A 22,066-nucleotide genomic window follows, 5' to 3' on the forward strand; every position below is an offset into this window, starting at 1 on the left:
TCACTATTGAAGTTCGAGAGTTCTTTATATATTCTATATACTAGTCCTTTGCCAAATACATCATTTGCAAATATTTTCTCCCAGTCTGTACCTTACCTTTTATCCTATTAGTAGGACCTTTTACAGAGCAAATTTATTAATTTCTCAGTCTTGCTTTTTTCCCCTCATCTCTCTCTGGTATTCCAATAACACAAATGTTAAATTTCCTATTATAGTTCCACAGTCACTGAGGCTCTGTCTACTTTTATTTCCCCCCCTCAGATTGTTTTATTTATTTATTTTGGTTAGACTGGATAACTTACATTGTTCTACCTTTCAATTCACTGATTCTTTTCTCTTTTGTCTTCTTTTTAGTCTACTCATTGAACTTTTTCCTCCCAGTTATTGTATTTTTCACTTCTAAATTTCCCATTTGGTTCTTCTTTATATCCTCTGTTTTTTTGCTTAAGCTTTCTATTTTTTCATTTATTTCATCAGTTTTGTAATTGCTTGTGGAAGGATTTGTCATCATGGCTGCTTTTAAATCTTTGCTAAATAATTCTAACATCTCTGTCATCTCAGTGTCAGGATCTATCGATTATCTTCTAAAACGCAATTTGAGATTTTACTGGTTCTTGGTATGATAAGTGATTCTCAATTTAAACTTGAATATTTTCATATTTATGCTATGAGACTCTGAATATTATTTTAACCTGTTTTAGGCTGTTTTTTTTTTTTTTTTTCTGACCCTGTATCAATGTCAGCATCCTGGTTGTGATATTAAATTATACAAGATGTCCAAAAGGGAAAGGGGGAATTACTGCCTTATTACTGCCAAATGGAAGCAGAAGTCCAGGTTTCCTACTTAACCTCCACTGACACCCAGGCAGGAACAATTCATTACTGCTGGGCTGGAGTGAGATTTCTGGCTCCCCGTATGGTCTCACTGACACTCCAGTGATGGGGTTTTTTTACTGCTGGGTAGTAGTGAAAGTCCTGACTCTCCAGTAGGTCTCCTTTGACATTACTCCAGTGGAAAGGGGAGGGGTTACTGATTGGTTGGAGTGGATGTTCAGACATCCCATACGGTCTCCATTGGAGCTGTGTTGGTTGGGGAGTTTTCCTTACTGGCTGGTGGGGATCAAAACCGGACCCTTTACTTAGACTTTCCCGACACCAGCTCAGCAAGAGTATTGAAGTGCCTTTGTACAGCATGGTGAAGGTGGAAGTCCAAGGTCCCCACTTGATTTTTGCTGGCATGGGTGTGGGCACAGTCACAACCTTTTCTGTAATGTTTGCTTGCAATAGAGTGGTTGTCATCAAAAAGTACTCTTTCTTGACTGAGCATTCCTGGTCCTTTGATTAGGAGAGAGCAGGCTTTTTGGGGAGCTTATTTCATCTGCATCTGTTGGTGTTTCTGGTTGCTGGCTTCTTCATTTCCAAGTCTGGGATATATAAAGCAAAAGGAGAACACAGGGAACTCATCACAGTGTGGTATTTTTTATGTCCTAAGGTACATTGCTGGTCTGTCTTATCTTCACCTTACATAGTTTTCCAAAATTTGATTTAGATATAATTTCTGGGCTTTAGTGGGAGAAAGAGGGAAAAGTACATTTACAAGCTCAGCTTCCTGGAAGCATAAGTCTCATATTTTTATTTTTATATTTAATGTAAGTTTCTCATAGATAGCATATTGTGAGGCCTTGCTTTTTTATTAGTCTGATCTGATAATTTTTGTATTTTAACTGTTATGCTATTCACATATAATGTGAATGAATGTAATTATTGATGTTTGTATTTAATTTTACCACCTTGCTAGCAGTTTTCTATTTGTTCCATCTGTCTTTCATTTCTTTTTTTCCCTCTTTTTCTGTATTCATGGGTTAATTGGGCAATTTTTATTCCACTTGTGTTCTCTCTATTTATTTATACCTCTTAAAATTTTTCTTTAATAATTGCCCAAGTTTTACAATATACGAATTTAACTAATCAGAGTCTACATTTAAATAAAATTATACCTCTTTGTGTGTAGTGTAAGACCTTTACAATCATATTCTCAATACCTCCTTCCCATTCTTTGTGTTATTGTTATGTATTTTACTTTTATATATGTCATAAGCACTCAGTACATTGATGCTATTTTTGCTTTAGACCATCAATTATCTTTTAGAGTAAATAAAAATAAGGAAAAACTTAATTCTATTTTACCTTCACTTATTCCTTTTCCAGAGCTCTTTATTTCTTTGTGTAGATCCCGGTTTCTGTCTCATATAATAATTTCTGCCTGAAAAATTTCTTCAATATTTTCTGTAGTGTAGGTCTGCTGGCAGCAAGTTTTCTCAGTTTTTGCCTAAGAAAGCCTTTATTTCTCATTTATTTCTGAAAGATATTTTCACTTGGTATAGAATTCTGGTTGAGAAGTTTTATATCTTCAGCACTTTGAAAATGTTACTCCAGTTGCTTTCTAGCTTTCCTGATATTTGAAAAAAAAGTATAATTTAATTATCGTCTTTGTTCCTTTATATGCAGTGTGTCTTTTTTCTCTGGCTGCTTTCAAGGTTTTCTCTTTGTCTTTTAATTTCAGCAGTTTGACGTTCTATGACTAGGTATGTTTGTTGTTTGTTTGTTTTGCTATGTATTTGGCTTGGTATTCTCTGAGATTCTTAGATCTGTGGTATGGTATCTGTCATTAGTCTTCTAAATTTTTTGGAATTATTTCTTCAAATATTTCTTTTGCTCTGTTCTCTCTCTCTCTTTTCCTTCTGGTATCCAGTTGCCTGTTTGTTAGATTATTTGATTTGTTCCTAAACTCTTGGAATTCTTTTTAGGTTTTCTCTTTCTTTTGTTCTTTCTTTCTTGTCTCTGTGCTTCAGTTTAATTTTTTGAAATTTTCCAAATTCTTTGATTCTTCAGCTTCTTGAATCTTTTGATAAGCCAGTTAAAGGCATTTTTCATCTCTGTTATTGTGCTTTCATTTCTAGCATTTCAGTTTTATTATTTCCTATAATTTCATTTCTACTGATATTACCCATAAAATCTTGCATTTGGTTTACCTTCTCCATTAGCATCTTTAGCATATTAATTATATTTATTTTAAATTCCCTGTCGTATAGTTTCAACACATATATCATATTTGAATTTGGTTCTGATGATTACTTTTTCTCTTGGAGGTGTGTTGCTTTTACTTGCCTTGTTGTATGCTTTGTAAGTTTTTGTAGGAAGATATACATCTCGTGTAGGACAGTAGAGACTGAAGTAAATATTTTCTATGCTTGAAAAAGAGGCATATCTTTCCTTCCACTAAGACTTTAGTATAGCAGTTTGAGTCAATCTAATTAGGAGTTGGGCTGGATTTGAGATTTGTTACTGCTATGGCTAAGCAATACTTTGAGTTTAGGTTAAGGGCTTGTATGACAGAGAGTATTTTTCAGTATATGATCCGTCCTCTGGCTTGAGGTCTTTACTGTGCTTTGCATCTAAGAAAAGATATGTATCTTGCAATTTACTTGTTACTCCATGCTTGTTAGCCTAGCCATAGGGGTATAAGGGTGGAGATCATTTTTTTTTTGTTTTGACTAAGCTTCCATCTTTGGGTATGTGGCCTTTTCCATGCTGATCCCTTTCTCCAGCATGATTTTCCTCATCTAGAGATAGAGGGATATTTCTCCTCTGTTACCTTTTCTCAGCTGCAGTGGGTCTTCACTAGTGCCGTAAGGGTGACAGTGTTTGTTGTCTTTTCTCTCACGTGTAAAGGCTTTTTTTTTTTTCCCCAGAAAGGAGATAGAGAATAAAGGTACCAGCGGAGTTTTTACCTTTCCTGCAGTTTGCTCTTCCCCTTCTTTAGGTCTGCACCACAGGGAGACTCAGAAATTTTCCAATCTTTTCTTTGAATATCCAGTAGAGTTTGTAAAGAAAAAGCCTATAATAGTGTGTGGACTCCCACAGTTCCTGTGCTGCTTACAGTTCTTAATCATCTATCACTAGGTCTCTTTCATCTTCCACCAATTTGCCAATTCCCCTAGCTGAATTCTCCGTACTGGTGTCTGGATGCTCTTGTCAAGGTAAACCAGGTATTGCATCTCATCTCTCCTTTTGGGCTTGTTGGTTGCCCTGTGATTTTAATGCTCCAACTGGTTCAAGAAAAATGATGAACTTGCTCTTTGTGTCACTTTTTTTTTAATGTTATTGCAGAGTTGGGATTGTCATTCTTTCCCAATCTCTACTTCCTGAGAGGAAACCAGAAGTCTCAGATAGTATTTTTAAAGTTTTGAAAGAATACTTTATTCTAGAATATTTTCAGCCAAGTTGCTATTCAAATATGGGAGTATGATAAAAATATTCTCAGACATATAAGGCTTTGTCACACAAAGATCCACACTGAAAACAGTTTGGATGAAATACTTAAATAGTAGGAGAGAATAATCCAGAATATTTTACTGATGTAAAAGAAGCACAAGTTAAAAAAAAAAAAAAAAAAAAAAAAAAGAAATTCATTAATGATGATCCAGAATTGAAAATCTAGAATAATATAAATATGATGAGTGTTGGGAAGGAGATCAAAGAACCTAAGAGCAAGCTAAAATTCCTGTTTAGTTGGGGGAAACAATAGTATTGTTTAAAAGGCAAAATAGATTTTAAAAGGGGAGATCAATTTAGAAAGTAAATTATATGGTAGGAACATGTTCAAACACATCATTATCACAATAAATATAAATAGATTAAACTCGCTATTTATAAGACAAATAGTGATAGGGTGGATTAGGAAATATCCAGATATATGCATAACTGCAGAATGTTCTCTGGTCCAGATTTTCTTGGTAGAAAGTTCTTTTTACTAGCCAAACTTTACAGAACATATACTTCCTAGTGCAACATTTTTCATCCAATGTTTTAATGGGGAAATTATATTTATACCCACAAAATTCAATTCAATTTTTGGCAAAATGATTTCAGGAAAAATAACAAGTTATGTTATAAATACAATTGGTGAAATCATGTGTAGAGATTTTGAAAATTTTGACAAGTGTTAGCAAGGAGGATGTTCATCTTGGATTTTGCTTAGAAGCATCTCAGAATCGTTCTCAGTTGAGCAATTCTCTGCCATTGTACACTTGTTCTGAACATGTCTACACCGCCTTTCATATTTAGCTTAATGTTGTAAAACAAGTCCACAGGAAAGTTGAGAAAATTGTGGAAAGGGAAGCAAAAGGAGTGAGAAAAATTATTGAATGGAGGAGATATTACTGCAAGTGAGGAAACTTCTGCTAACAACCATGTTAATTTTTGGTGATGAGGATAGATATTTTAAATATGTTATGATCTAACAAGTTCGTTACTGACATATAGGCATTTTACTGTATTCATTTGTGTGTTAGAAAATAGATCAAGGTTTTGATTGATGTGCAGTGGATTATCAGAACAATAAAATAAAGCAGATTAAGCTCCTGATTATAGTTTTCACATAAGATACCTGATTGTCAGGAACGAATTGCGACCTTAACTAAAGTTGCCTGTATCTGAGATAAGACATAAAGATTAAAAGTGAAAGATGTAAGAAGACAAATCAGGCAAAATAAAATTAGCATGGCTATCTTAATATTAGATAAAATGGATTCCTACATTCCTTTTGGTTATGATTGCTAGGTCAAGTGGAAAAAAAAGAGCAGCAGTGTATAAGAGATGTGTATAAGAGAAGTATATAAGAGATTTCAGTAATATAATTAGTTCTGAATATGAAGCTTTATTACCTTCTGCCATATCATTGTCAAAGGTGCATTCTGCTTATCCTTGAATCATCTTAGGCATGACTCCTTGTCAGCATTTCCTTATTTGATTGGAAAGTTCTTCCTTGTTTTGTGTCTCAGTCTTTTCTCTCCAAGGGAGAAAATTAAGTGTTTCTTAGTTCTCCTCCATTGGACTATGTAGAAAAAGTCTATTCATATGCATGTGATGTGGAGCAATCGGTTTTGAGTTAATTTTTTTTGTATGGGATAAGGTGAGGATCAGAGGTTATTTCTCTCACTTTCAGTTGTCCCAGCACCATTTGTTGGACAGACTATCCCTTCCCCAATGAATTTCCTTGGCACCATTGTCAAAATCAGTTAGTTATAAACATGAGATTTATTTCTGTTTAATTCTGTTCCATTGATCTGTATTTCTGTCCTATGTGTCTTGATAACTATAGTTTTATAGTAAGTTTTGAAATCTGAAAGTGTGAGTACTCCAACTTTGTTATTTCTTAAAAATTGTTTTTTGATTCTAGATGTTTGACATTTCCATATACATTTTATAATCTGATTGTCAGTTTCTGCAAAAAAATGCTGCTGGAGTTGAGGGTGGTTTGTTACACAGCAAGAGACAACTGACCAATACCATTTACTCAGAGTCAGCTTATCATATGCTATTGTCTAAGTCTTCTTCCCATGAGCTGCTCCAAAGGCACATAGTTTTTATCCCACACAGTGGGTTTCTTTTTCTTTTTCTCTTTCTCTTTCTCTCTCTTTTTGACCCATGTGAGGTGCTTCAGTGAACTTTCTTAATCTACTACACTGTATGTGATTAAGTTTTGCTCATAATTTCAGCCAGCCAGCCACTAATTTGATCATAAACTGTTTTTTCTGTCTCTCTGCCATGAGTCATTTACAGATTCAGTAACCATACTTGTGTGGTGCTTTATGCAAGCCCTAAATAACAGTTGTTGAGTAGATGAGGAGAAAGGCCTGGGCCATGAAATCCAGTGTCCAGAGGACGCTTGGGCTTGACTCTTTAAAGCAATACTTTAGAAATTATAGAAAACAGCTGAGAAACATCAGGGAAAATGAAATTCCATCTGTGGGGGCCAAGCTGAGGCCTTCTGAAGAACTTTATTTTGTCTTTGTAAGTGCAGAAGGTTTCCGTTCCTTTTTGATGAAGAAAGACTTCGGGGATATGATCCCTTCAGCCTCACCTCATAAAAGATGATGTTGGATGAGGTTGCCAAGCAGAGGAGTGTATCCTCCTTGGAAATGTGCAGGCCAGCAGACACACAAAGTACTTCCTTAGCGGAAGAAAGCCAGGAGCGAAAGACAAGATCACAATAGAAGAAAGGCCTCGCTCCCGCAGTGCTAGAAAAACTGCCCGAGGAGACTCAGGCAGTCTTTTTGTAGTTGAAATTATATTAGGGGAAAAAGAGATTCAAGAGAGAAAAATTGACCCACTAATAAATGAGAAGAGAAAATTAATGCTGACTCTCCACTGCCTGGGACCGTGAGCGCACTTGGCAAATCCGTTCCTAGCAAGGAAAACAAAGCAACGTGGACAATTAGAAATAATGAAGACCTTGCAGAACTAGCAACCGACAGGAATGAGATGATGTTTGGGAAAATGAGACATAGAAAATCTAAATATATGAAAAGCTTGCTTATGCCCTTTCTCTCTTTCCTCTCTCTGCCTTATCCTCTCTTTTGAAACACCATTTGCCATGAGAAAAATCACAGAGATTATGTTCTCTGGGAGTGAGGCTTATAGAATCTGTCTGCCTCACAGAGTTGCCTCTAGTGTAACCTGATGAGGAGTAATGGGATGGGAGGGAGGAGAGCTGGGTTTCTTACTCGTCACTAGTGATGTGATCTTAGGCTAGACACTTTGCCATGAGGGGATCCTCATCTGTGAGATGAGAGGTACAGTGGTTATCTGACCAGTATCCTTTAACCCCTCCTTGTAACAGAGGCTCTTGGTGGGGCTACCAGTCAGAGGGTCCTGCTTTGCTGAGTAGAGGGATAATAAACTCAACCCAAGCCAGGTCAAGCTACAGCAGAGACAGGGGAAGATGAGGGACAAAGACTGTCAGAGTGGAGCCATCTAGGGGCCACACCAGAGAAATGCCCTGAGTCATTGTGTGGCTTCCTGGCTTTCTCAAGGCTAACTTTAGGGAGCGATGCCAGTATCCCTCCAATAAATACTTTTTTTTTTCCTCTTAAACTTAGTTAACAAATGGCCATTTGGTTGTTTTTAACCAAAGAAGGCTATCAGATATCAGAGAAGAGGACGTTCAGTGATATAAAGGGAAAGCTTCAGGCAGAAACATAGGACCACTTTATTTTTGATTAAGATGGGGTAGCAGCTGCTACCAGTGATCACAGGTTTCCAGTTGTCCAAGTCCCTGTGTAGGTCCTGGACTGGCAGTGGGATCCAGAACGTATGTTTGACTGCTCTGAACTTTATTTCCCTCATTTACAGTTCTGGCTCTTTGGCTGTCTTCCTAGGATATTTTTAGAATAAATAAAATGTTATGAAGTGCTTTGATGATTTTGGAAAAATGATTAAAAATTAATCCAAGATAGTATGAAAATCTGGGCCTAGACCCTTTAGCCAGCCCTAGGGAATCTCAAAATATCTGGCAATTCATATGAGAATGATGCTTCTCTGCATTTCTTATTCTGTCACACTCTTCCCTATTGATTTGCCAATCTGGGCTAGAAAGGAAGGAAAACACACAAAGACAAAAACCCTCTGCAACTGACTAATTATTTTGCCAGTTTGAGAGAGAAGTGGGAAAAAATTTTAAAACCAAATAACAATAATTTTTAAAGGAATCCAACCAACACATTTCCATAAAGTGAATATGTTGGGCCTGGTAGGAGGCAGAAGGCCCACTAGGATGTTAAAACCTCTTCAAATTTGCATATATTTTTAATAGGGGCTGATAAAAGCAAATATTCTAACACAAATAATTACAATATTTTAATTGCATTTCTTCAGGGCTTTAAAAAAACTTTTTTAAATAAACATATATAAGACAAAGTCAGTGTTACTAAGTGGCAAGGATTCTGCCATACCCAGTTGTTTTTTTCTGAACTACATGAGGAAAGAAAGGTGCAAATGTGGTTTGCTTTACTTTAAAAATTTTTATTATTGAAGTATAGTTGATGTGCAATGTTATGGTCATTTCAGGTGTACAATATAGTGATTTGACAATTCTATATGTTATGCGATGCTCGCCACATCAAGTTTGCTTATGTCTTGAATTACAGAACTGCTAGAGATCTAGATCTGGTGCTCCGAGTCCTGTTGAGAGAAGAAAGTCACAATTCCTCTTTGGTTCTTTAGTGTTTCTATCACTTGCCCACTTGTCTCTCACTCAGTCACTCTGACCAAGGTACATCATAGGGAGTTTAGCACTTTTGTGTGGGAATTATGTGCCAACACGTTAGCAGTAGCATCTTACAGATTTCGTGGATCACAGAATACCAGAGATGGAAGGGGCCCAGAGAATTCAGTGATACCTCCACACTGGAAAGAAAAGACACAGTAAAATACCCATATTCTTCCAGGGGGTCTCAGTGAGCTAGCTGAGCTAGCCGGGAGCCATGTGGTGGGAAAGCCACCTCCAGTATCATTCATCTGTGGCTGGTGAGATTTCCCCAAGGAGAGCTCCTTTTTCCTCATTTGCTCTTTCAGAGCCACCCCCCCTCCCCAGATTCTTCTTTTCTGTATTCTAGGTCAAATTGTGGACGCTTTGATCATAGGACCATATTGGAGGAGACTTTCAATAGCTCTGTTTAATCCTATCTCACTGGAGGTCCAAAGAGGATAACGAATCACCTGAGCTGGTGAACCCTTTAAGGTCATAATTTATAGGCAGGACTTGGAAAACCATGGCTCTAAGTAGTGGTTTTGAAGTAGTTCCAAACTCTTGGGCAAAGGTGTAGTCCCAGGTGAATCCCTAGAACCCAAGTCTAGCCCTGCTCTTAAGTAGATGAGATCTCAGGACTTGTTAATCAAATGCACTGGGTCTGGCCTGGAGTCATTTAGGATTCTGTCTGGGTTTTGTGTGTTACTTCCATCTCTAGGAGCAAGGCCTTCCACTAGTTCTTGAGGTTTCTCTCCTGACTCTGTCTCTTTCTCTAAAGCTCTTATATTTGGGATAAGATAGACCTGGGTTGGAGTCCCATTTCTGCTCCTTCCTATGTGTGACTTGGACAAAATGATAGTATCTCTGAGTCTTGATTTCTTCTTTTTCAAGGTGAGGATAATAATATTATTTCATAGTGATATTGTGATTGTTGGTACTTAGGGTTAGTTGACATAGTAAAGAGTCTGGAATTGTCACAAGAGAGGTGTTCAATATACTCTGGAAATAACTGTTTATTACTCTCTTTGGCCTTTCTTAGGAGGGAGGCTCTACCTCTTTTGCCATTCTTCTCTCTGAGCTGGAGCACTGTCTGGCCCACAGTCTGGCAACGTGGCCTTGCTCTTACTGGACAAACTTCCAGTAACCTAACCTAACCTAATCTAACCCTAGTCTAACCCTAACACCCAGCTTCTCTGGGCTTCCCAGTATGGTCAGCTCTGATTTCCCAATCACTGGCTTTCCCTCAACTTCCATTCTCCCCTGTTCTTCGTCTTGGATTCTTCCCTATGACCGCTTGCCTAAACTTGGTCTGATGTTGCCATTTGGGTACCTCTCCGGGTGCTGGCTGCTTCTTCCCGATGGCCTCCCACCTGCCCAGCTCTCAGTGTGGATTTGACTTGTCAGGATCCCTGAGGTGGATACCAGAAAAGCTCTCTCACCTGTGCTTGATTTACTGATAGTCCCTATTATGTGTGTCTGTCCTCTGACCGTTTTCCCTTCGTCAGGCCTCCCATGGCTCAGAAAGGAGAAACATCTGCCTGCAGCCCCCCACTCAGAATTGCTACCCAACTAGATAAAAAAAAAAAATTCTGTGAACATTGGGTGTGGTAGGAATAGAAAGAAGTAGAGCCCATCAAAGGTCATTGAGGCCTGCTGTCAGATTTCCTGGTGGTGTGAGCATGAAAATTCATGAGAAAGGCAGAAAGAGGAAAAGAAGCAGGGTTGAGGTGGGGGTGGAGGGAAAGGAGGAAGGAAAGGGGAGGGAGGGAGGCATTAAGACAACAAGGAGAGGAGAACCGAACATTGCTCAAAATTTGTTCAATTTATTCTTTTATTCTTAAATGCATGAAAGCTACTGAGCCTGCCTCTGCTCCCTTTACGAATGCAATTCTAGTATTTATGTATCGAGTTGACACTCCAGCATCTTTCATTTGTTCATCTGTTCCATATGTAGTTTGTGTTCTGGTGGTTTTTATATGTATATATTTTAACTCTCCAGCTAGATGCCGAGGACAGTCCCTTGTGGCAAGTGAAGTGTTCCACGAACTCTGGGCAAATCAATGTCTGAATTCACAACTGTCCTCCTGCTCACCAGCCCTATTCTCTCTGACACCTCACTCCATTAACAACTCCCCTGGTTTGCCTTACTGTCCAAAGTCATATTTCTCCTTGCTCCTTCATCACCTAAAATCCTCAAGTCCTATTGTTTTCTAAAGCTTGTTTTTTTATCCATCGCCTTCTTTTTACGTCTACTTCTACCATGTCAGTTTCAGCTCTCATTACTTCATACCTGCATGATTGCAATTGTCTCTCGACAATTCTCTTTCCTGCTAATCTCTCTACCCACTACCCATTTAATCTTCCCGAAAAGAAGTTTATTGCCATATGGCATCACTCTACTTAGGAGCAGTCCTTGCTGCTTCTCAATAAATGCAGTCTCTGTCACCGGCCTAGAGCACCAGGACCTGGTCGCCCCAGATGTCTGTGGCATTGTGCCTGCTGCTTTTCCCAGTGTGTGGCCCATCTTCTCCACTATGTGTGGCTCACTCTCTGCAGTGTGCACAGCACTATTCCCAGTCAGCACTGGCTCATGCTGCTTCCCCTGCTAGGGCGTTTGTTGCTTCTTCTTTCACCTACCCACATTCAGGGCTCAGTGATGGTCCTTTCTCACACAGGAAGCCTCGTTGACCAGTCCAGGCCACAGAATTCTTTGATCTCAGTGGTGCAGATTATTTACCTTGGGATTTAATTGTATATGTTCATGCACAAGTGCTCGGTTATTTCGTGTATTTGCTACCATTCCAACACAACTCTGGGTCTCTTATGAGCAGGGACCAAGCCATGTTGTGCAGCAGACTTTCAGCCCAAGGCCAGGCAGTATGTTAGGTGTTGGGTGCAGAGACAAGTTGGCATGTAGCTATCCAGTAGTCTAGACTGGCCTCAGTAAGACCTGAGGTCAAGTTCTGCTCTACCACTTACTGGCAAGTCATGTAGTAACTTCAGACTCTATTTCTTCATGGGTTAAATGGGGATATTTATTTAACAGCATTGCTACAAAGATTACATAGACCACATGTGTACTATTCTTATTATCATCATGCTTGAGACATAGAAAATTATCAATAGATATTAGTTCCCTTTCCTTCTGATGATCACAGAGCTATTTTCATAGGTGCCTTCTACTGTCAAACGTTTCCTACTTATTACCCACACAATAAGAGGACACAGAACACAGAAAATCACAAGTTCTAGTCTTCTGATTTTACTTAGAACTGAGATAACAGGCCTCTGTGGGCCTTGCTCCTTGGTTGAAGCACATAAAACATAAACCTGTTGGAGAGCAGTCTGTGTAATTGTAGATTTCCCACGTAGGCTGTAAATCAACCACTTGGAGGGGCTTCTGACCTCTTCATTGCTTTTCTTGCCTGTTTGCTCATCTGGCAAACCTAAGCACATAGTAGGCCCCTCATGAATACTCGCCAGGTGGAATAGGTGGAGGCTTGTTGTGGTGGCAGATTAGAGCCACCGGAGGAGTGGAGCATGATGGGCTGATGCAGACGTCACCCAGAGGGAGGTACCTTTGGGCGGGGGGCTGGAAGTGGGGGCTGCCTCCGCTCTGTGCAGCCAGAGCTGACTTGCCATCTGTTTCTGTAGCTCCCTGCTGTTTCTTCCTCCTGCCTTAGTCCCATCCTGCCTGCCACTCTGGAGGCCTCAGTCAGTGAGTGCCACTCTCAGGACCCTGAGAGTGAGGGTTGTGGCCAGACAGGAGGGTGTGGATACATGTGTGAGGAAGGGGGAGGAAGGTGTGTGGGGGAGTGTGGAAAAATGAGAATCAGCAAGAAAATGGGAGAGAGAAAGGAAGTGAGGCAGAAAGGGTGAGAAAGGCAGGGGGGAGAAAGGGGAAACCAAGAGAAATGGAGCAAGAGAAAGGGGGCTGGAAGAGAAGGATGGGAAGGAAGAAAATGTGTGTGTGTGTGTGTGTGTGTGTGTGTGTGTGTGCATGTGTGCACGTGTTTGAGGGAGAGTGCTATAATTATATGAGCAAGAATCTGCATCCCACAATTGGGATTGCAAGGCAAAATGGCAAGAGACTGAAACCAGGACACAGCAGGAGCTGAACAGCAGACTGAAGATAAGTTTGAAATTGCCGAGAGCGGCGAAGATGTACCTGGGATGCAGTTATCTCTTGAATCAGAGATGTTATCCTCTGCAAGAGCACTGGGTTTCTTATCCTTTGGATCCACGTTGGGCACTTCGCCCTTCCCTCTGGGATAGGAGATGGGGAGAAATTGCGAGCATGCTGTTCCCTGTCATTTGGGAATGGGGGTGGAGAGATGTGTTGATGGAGCCATTATGACAAATGACTCAGTCTCTCAATAACTGTTGTTTCCAAATTCTCCTCTACAGTGTGGCCCTATAGTTGCTCTCCCTGCAAATGTGGTCCTCAAAGAGGTTCTAAGAGTTGGAACCTTGGTGTTTCCTCCTGCCACTCCTCCCCTCTGGAGGCTCCTTCTGGCTAGAGCTGGGGTGCTCCTTGGGCCGTTGCAGGAGCACCTGACCTACCTGCTCATGAAGCTCCCAGGAGCCAGGAGATTGCTAATATAAGTTTCTAAAACTGGACTGGAGTCTGGTGCCAGTGGAGTTGATGTCATGAGAACTGTTTCTCTCCCTCAGAGTTTTGAAATTGTCCTGTTTCTCAGAAGAGCTCTGTTCCCAAGAAACTCACTATTAATTCAAAGAAGGTTCTGCAAGAGCGAGAGACTCAGTGATTGCGCTTCATGTAGCTAAACTTACACCTAACATAGTCATCTTCTCGATTTGGAGAAGGGAGATGTGTGAGGTCCCATTTGGGTCCCAGGGAAAGGTTGTGGTAAAGAAATAGAAGAGTTAAGAGGACCAAACTGGAGTCCCAAAGGTGAGAGGATGGCAAGAGCACCTGGGGGATCAGGCTTCCAGATTTGGGGCTAAAAGACACATTTAAGTCCCCATGGTGTCTGAGACCTGGCCAGCCCCCTTTTCCTGAACTTTCTGTGGTTCCCTGGACTCACAGGAGGCCCGCCCCCTGCCCCTTGCTGTCAGCTCTGGAGACATTTGAATAATGAATTCTGTTTAAGACTGAAAACCTCGAAGTTCCATCTGTAACAAGACTCGAAATAATTACAGCTGATGATTGCCTGGTACACTCAGCCAGAAAAAACAGAACAGCTTTTGGCCGCCAGCAATTACAAGCAGCACCGGCTTCAGCACAGACAGAACTTTTAAATGAATACATGAATACATTGCTGAAGATCAGAAGGCAAGAGAGACTGTTGGAGCCAGGGATGGGGGTGGGGGAAATGAGTTGGCAAAAACTGAGTGACTTTACTCACCATACAAGGAAGGGAGGGAGAGAAGGGAAGGAGGGAGGGATGGATGGATGGATGGATGGAGGGAGGGAGGGAGGGAGGGAGGGAGGGATGGAAGGAGGGAGAGAGAGAGCCCTAAATAAAAAAAAGTAGCTTCTACTTTTCCTTGTTCCTATGGTGGTAGAGGGAGAGAGACCTCTCTGCCCAACACTTTGCCCATCCTAATTTATAACAATGAAATAGCAAAAAGAGTTGACATGGGGTAGCATCCTGGGGGTACTGTGTTTTAGGATTTCTCCAGTTTAAATCTTATCATGGGAGACAATGAGATGAAGTAGTTTGCTTGCTGTGGATGTGGTTTGGAGTTGCAGAACATGGTGTATCCTTTCTTGCATCGTATAGGGGAGATATTATAAGATTTGGAATCAGAGCAAATTGGGCTCAAATGCTAGTTTTGCTACAACTGTTATCTTGCTCAGCCACTGAACTACTCTGAGCCTCAGCTTTCTCATCTGTGAATACCTTCTTCAGAGTGTTCTCATGAGGATTAAATAGGATAATGCTTATAAATCATCTTACACTGCTGTCTGGAATGGAGTAAATATTCAGTAAATGTTATTCAATGGTCTTCATCCATTGGCTCTCCTTCTATCTATAAAGGGCTCCTCACTTCTTTCCTGTTGGTTTTATCTTAATGCTTTTAATACTTGCATTGACTGAAATTATCTGATGCATCCATTGATTTAGAACAATCAGGATGTTCAAGACTTTCTAAAAACAATTTTGGGTAGTCATTTGGTTAGAACATTTTAAAATGAAATTGCACACCTTATGTTATTTGCAGCCTTATTTATTCTAGCTGAGATGAGGAAGCAACTCAAGTGTCCATTGGTAGATGAATGGATAAAGAAGATGTGGTCTGTATACAATGGAATATTGTTTGGCAATAAAAAGAATGAGATCTTGCCACTTGCAACATGAATAGACCTAGAGGGTATAATTCTAAATGAAATAAGTCAGTCAGAGAAAGACAAATACCATATGATTTCACTTATATGTGGAATTTAAGAAACAGAACAAATGAACAGACAAAAAAAGAGACAAAGAACAAAGCAGATTCTTAAATACAGAGAACAAACTTGTGGTTACCAGAGGAGAGGTGGGTCGAGGGGATGAGTGAAATAAATAGAGAGGATTAATAGTACACTTACCTTGAGGAGCACTGAGAAATGTATAGAATGGTTGAATCGTTATATGGTGCACCTGAAACTGCTTTAACACTGTATGTTAGCTATACTTCAATAAAATAAATAAGTAAACAATAACACAACAGAGGAAAAAAAAAAAAGGGAAACTCTACAAACTTCTGAGCCACAGCAGGGAGACAGGGTAAGGCTCTGCAGAGGAGATCTCCAGAACTGCATTCTTGCCTCCTACTTCCCCAACTTCTCATTTTGTACAAGTTTGCTTTGATTTCCCTGCCTGATTCACACATCTGCCTTCAATGGCTAATTCCAACCAGGATTAGAAGTGGGAGCCTGAACTCTTGGGACTTTAAAAACTAGTACATGAGCTATCAAAGTCTTGGTAATCAGACACTGGAGTGGAGATTTTCAACCTGATTTGAAGACTGTGATTTTGTTGCATCGCAGCTCCTCGCCAGCCTCTCTGACTCAACCCTCCCACTCCCATCTGTGAGTTCAGGCAGGGTTTAAAGGCTGCTTCCTGTCCTCATACGCTGGAACCATCTGAGTGGGAGTTCACAGACCAGCCTCTGCACAAATCTTCTGATGCTCTCCAGGGAATTATTTCGGCAAGCCCTGTGTGGCTGTTTCCTCTGCAGAGTAGGGTTCCCGACTTGCTTCCCTTCTCTCTGTCCATCATCTCCCCCTTATTTCCTACTCTCTCATCTACAGGCATCTGCATGAAGCTCTGCTGTCCTTAATGTATTTCTCCTTTTTATCTTATACAAGAGACATCCTCAGTGGGCCCTGGCTCTATGCCATTTTCCTGACAACACTTCAGTTGTCAGAGCATCTCTCTGATCTGATCGGTTGTTTTTTTTTTTTTTTTCCTTTCTCTTATTTTTTTTTTAATTTTTATGTTCTGTTAATCACCATACATTACATCATTAGTTTTTGATGTATGATCAGTTGTTTTGACTTTGCTCAGAGTTGGGCTTTAAGGTTAAGCATGTTTCAGCCATTCAGGAGCTGCAATGCTTCTGGTCCTTTCTCTTCCCACCTTTGGGCCATCTCTTCACTCCTTGGTGCTTGCCCCTGGTAGAGCGACGGTAGGGGGACCATGGAAGAGAAAATGATGCCAGGGAAAGCAGATACCATAATTTTATGTGGAGGTAGTGAACAGTAGTGAGAGAAGCAATGGACCTGGGGTCAAAGGTCTGGGTTGGAATTTGGGATGCTTGAACTTGAGCAAGTCCTAGACTCTTCATTTGTTTAGTGGGGCTGCCAGGAGGGTCAGACTTAATGAGTTAAAGTGTGTGGAAAGGATGTCCCAGAGAGGGCACTGCCTCAGAATATATCATCCAGGTTTTCCTGAACACCCCACCCCACCCAGGACACAGGGACTTCACTTTTATCTGTGCTTTTGGGAATTTAGAAGAGGCTATGGCAGGGGTTGGTGGACAGAATGACTTCCATGGATCTATAAAGGCTCATACTCTTTCTAACATAAATGCACTCTTCTGAGATTACTTAATAGTGAGAACCCTTCCTCAGAGTTGTTTTGGGAGTGGTGATACACTCTGCCGATCACTTAGGTTTCTGTTGAAACCCCACCTCCTGTTGGTGGGAATGCAAGTTGGTGCAGCCACTTTGGAAAACAGTGTGGAGGTTCCTCAAAAAGTTAAAAATAGAGCTACCCTATGACCCAGCAATTGCACTACAGGGTATTTACCCCAAAGATACAGATGCAGTGAAAAGAAGGGCCACACGCCCCTTAATGTTCATAGCAGCAATGTCCACAATAGCCAAACTGTGGAGAGAGCCAAGATTCCCTTCAACAGATGAATGGATAAAGAAGATGTGGTCCATATATACAATGGAATGTTACTCAGCCATCAGAAAGGATGAATACCCAACTTTTGCATCAACATGGATGGAACTGGAGGAGATTATGCTAAGTGAAAGAAGTCAAGCAGAGAAAGTCAATTATCATATGGTTTCACTTATTTGTGGAACATAAAGAATAGCACGGAGGACATTAGGAGAAGGAAAGGAAAAAATGAAGGTGGGGAAATCAGAGGGGGAGACGGGCCATGAGAGACTATAGACTCCAGGAAACAAACTGAGGGTTCTAGAGGGGAGGAGGGTGGGGGGATGTGTTAGCCCGGTGATGAGTATTAAGGAGGGCACATATTGCATGGAGCACTGGGTGTTATACACAAACAATGAATCATGGATCATTACATCAAAAACTAATGATGTACTGTATGGTGACTAATATAACATAAAGAAAAGAAAAAAGAAAGAAAGAAACCCCCTATCCTCCCTGAATCTCCCATAAATCTCCTCAATCTTAGGCTCTGAGAAGTGCTATGTGAGAGTAAAGGTACTGGCCTGGGTGTCAAAAGCTCTGTTTATGCCAGTAGCTAACTGGGGTCTAGCCTATTTAAACTCTTTTCAGATCAAGTTTGGGTATAAATACACGAAAGGATAGTAATTATAATAGTTTGTGATGCTGAACAATTTGCTTAATCTTGTTGAGCCTTGGTTTTTTGTTTTGAAAAACTTTGACTATTGAAAAAAAATCAGCTTGACTTCATTTGTATTTAATCCCTTTAAATTTTGCACCTTGCTTTATCTAGCTGTATCTGTCTATCTACTAACATATCTATTCTTTAGATGAACTCAAGGTTCTTTGAGGGTGGAAATGTGTCATAGGTATTATACAAACACTTGTTGATTATTAAATCATCATCATTGAGATGGTTCTGGAGCTACAAAGGTGAATGATACATAAATCCTATACTCTATGAACTCAGGAGAAAGAGAAAAAAGACAGGAAGGGAGAGGAAACACTAAATAATAATAAAACTATAGCTTTTTTTTTCTGTTCCTATGATGGTATCTTCCATATGGTATATGAATTTCTCAGTCAATACTTCTAAATAAGTATTATTTAACCTAATAATACTTATTTTTAGATGTACTATCTAATAATACTTATTTAGAAGTATTGACTGATAAATAAGTCTAATTCCCTCATGTCAGCAAGGACTGCTGTGAATTTTAAGTGGAATTAGTAACCGGTAGAGGATTTTTGGTTACACTGGGTGGTGTGAGCATATCATTTCATCTTGACTCCTCCTCCAAAGTTCACTAAAATGGTAGTAAACGATTAAAAAAAATAAACATCAATAAATGCAAAGAGATTAAGAAAATAGACAATAGCATCTGAGAGATGATTATATGTATTAGGAGCTGGAAAGTAGATGAAAGAAAGAAACTGCCTTAAAATGGATAAGCTAAAACTTAAGCTCATGTGTACCTGTTGGCGTGCATGTGGATGTGTCGTCAAGCCAACAACAACCAACTCAGAAGTCTTGGGCCTTGGATTTGGATGCCCTAGCTACCTCTGTGGCTGGGAGGAGGTCGGGTTGCTAGAAAGCATTAGACCCATATTAACTTCTTCAGTCTGTGTAACTGTGTGACTGCTTTCTCCGTCCCGGCAGGAGCTGGGAGGTGTGCACAGAGAAGGATGAGGTGAGACATTGTTCTGAAAATAAAGTCAGAGCTAAATGAAAGTTTGCATACTAAACAGCAAGGCTTCCAGTCCTTCTCTCACTCTCCTCCCAAACCAGGCAACTATTCTTCCTAGTAGGACACTGGATGACTCCTTTTTGGGACAACTGACTGGCATTTAATACAAGATTTTCAGAGATTGAGCAGAACCTAATCAAAGTCAAACCCATTTGAGCTACATGTCCATCATCGGCTGGCCAAGAACTCTGCTCTGAGTTGTCTTCATCCTGGCACTCAATGGAATAGCTCTTATCAGTCACGCTGGCCACCATCGTGGTGGAAGGAAATAGTGCTGTGGATTCTGCACTGATCCCTAAAGTTCCCTCTGGAAGTGACACATATCATTCCCACACAACTTTTCATTGGCCGGACAAGTTGTATGCCTGTCTAACTTTAAAGCTGGTGAGGGAGTGAAACTTTGGCATGTGCCTGGAAGGAGAACCAGAATATTTGTGAATAACTTGAACAACAGTCTTCCCATCTGGTCTCAAAATATTCTATGTACCCTTCTTCCCACATGCAAAGTATACTTATCTCACCTGGAGGTAAACTTTTCTACTGTCTCATAAAGCTCAACCTCTAAAACAGAGGCACATGCTACTAGTCTCTTGAAGGGATGATGCTCAGGAGTCTCTTCTTCAGGTCCATAAGTGGCTCCTAGCAATCTGGGGAGCCAGGAATTAAACACAGACACACACACAGACCCCAAAATAAAAAAAAAAACAAAGTAAACAAAAGTTGTTTACCTCTCCTCCACCTTCCCAATATAGACTCATGGAAAGGACAGACAAAGTCCAATAAGCACTCTTATTAAAAAAGGGAAGAAGGGGAGTCATGCAGTGGATAGTGGTGAATCCCACCGGGCAGTCATGTGTAGAGTCCTCTGGTTTAAGAGGGGAAAATGTTCTTGATTATACCTTGATTCATTTTCCTTTTCTTGTTCCTTGCCTATTGTATTCTGTTGTTCCTTGCTCTGCCTTTTTTCAATGTTCTTTCTTTTTCATTATCCTCCATTGCCTCATTTGAGGTAGATGTTGGGGAATATGCCTTCCTTTGGAACTGAGCAGGCTTTTATCCTACTTCCTATCTGTAGATAATGGGAGCTCAGGGGTCATTTTTAAGTTTTGAAGAGTCTCAGTCCAGGCTGATAGTTCTTTTGACAATATAAAGCTCTCCAAAACATAGTTAGATTATTATTTATTTGATTATAGTCAGCTCCATGAATGAATAGCCACACACAGTTCTTTTATAGAAAAACTTCTTAAATGTGCTATATTTATTTGCTCACTTGCTCTTGTGTCTCTTTCTAAATTTAATTACAGGTCTTTTGAAAAAAATCTGATCAGGCTTTGGTGAGAGAGCCACAGCTTTAGCCTCTTCCTTAAATCATATTTTCATTTGAAAGGATTTCCTGGATGCCATATATTTATTTTTAAATGAGTATCTCAGTCCATTCAGGAGTTTTAGCACTGGGTATGGTGGCCGTGCTTTTGTGGTTCTTACTTTAAGGTTGATTTATAATCATCTTTTAAAATTTTTTCTTCTCATGGGCCTTCTCAGTTTTTTCTATTACTATTTGGGTTTGAGAAGCAGCTACCTCTTTCAACCATAAAAGTCCCCAAATTATTGTCTCTGTTGCTCTGCATTACTACTTGGATACCCACAGTTCTTTTCTAAGCTCATTACAGTCTTTTATATTTATCTTTATGCCAGATGCAACCAGCATCAACAAACGCACATTCCTAATGCCCTGGTTCCCTAGCACTACAAGTGCAGAAGGTTATTGTATTAGGATTCACCAGGGAAACCAAACCAGTAAGGGTGTCTCTCTCTTCTCTCTCTAATCTCTCTATGTGTCTATATTTAACATATATCTATATATAGTATCTATCTATCATCTATCTATCTATCTATCTATCTATCTATCTATCTATCTATCTATCATCTATCATCATCTATCTATCATCTATCATCTATCAGCTAGAAAGGGAGTCTGGAGGCCTGAGAATCAAGAGAGCCAATGATGTAAGTTCTAGTCCAAATCCAAGTCTGAAGACAGAAGACCTATGTCCCAGCTCTAATACAGTCAGGCCCAGAGAAAGAATTCTTTCTTATTCAGTCTTTTGTTCTATTCAGGGCCTCAACAGATTGGATGAGGCCTACCCACTTTAAGGAATGCAATCTGCTTCATTCAGTCTACCAATGCAAATGTGAATCTCATCCAGAAAACCCTCAGACACACCCAGATAGTGTTTAACCAAATATCTGGCACTCTGTGGCCTAGTCAGGTTGGCACATAAAATTAATCATCACAGTTATTTTCTGTTTCTCAAGGTTATGTCCAGTGAAATTTCTGCCAAATGTTTCCCATTGTCTAATGTGGATCACCATGCCTCTAACCCCTGATAAATTTTCTTGTTGCCCACTGGCAGACCACTAAGTTGATGCCACATGTGGCAGCTCTCCATTCCATGTGTCAATTTCTAGATCTTCAGGACAGGATAGGTTATGCTATAGTAACAAACAATTCTAGAGTCTTGGTGGCTTATTTTTTTTCTAAGTTTTTAAATTTAAATTCAATTAATTGACATATAATGTATTATTAGTTTCAGAGGTAGAGGCCAGTGCCCATTACATCATATGCCCTCCTTAATGTCCATCACCCAGTTACCCCATTCCCCCACCCCCGACCCCCACCCCTCTAGCAACCCTCAGTTTGTTTCTGATGGTTAAGAGTCTCTTATGGTTTGTCTCCCTCTCTGATTTCATCTTGTTTTATTTTTTCCTCTCTTCCCCTACGATCTTGTTTCTTAAATTCCACATGTGAGTGAGATCATATGATAATTGTCTTTCTCTGATTGACTTAC

This window comes from Eumetopias jubatus, unplaced genomic scaffold (genome assembly GCF_037043125.1).
Source record: "Eumetopias jubatus isolate StellerSeaLion01/CBP00866 unplaced genomic scaffold, mEumJub1_p1.0 scaffold_13, whole genome shotgun sequence".
Taxonomy (NCBI): domain Eukaryota; kingdom Metazoa; phylum Chordata; class Mammalia; order Carnivora; family Otariidae; genus Eumetopias; species Eumetopias jubatus.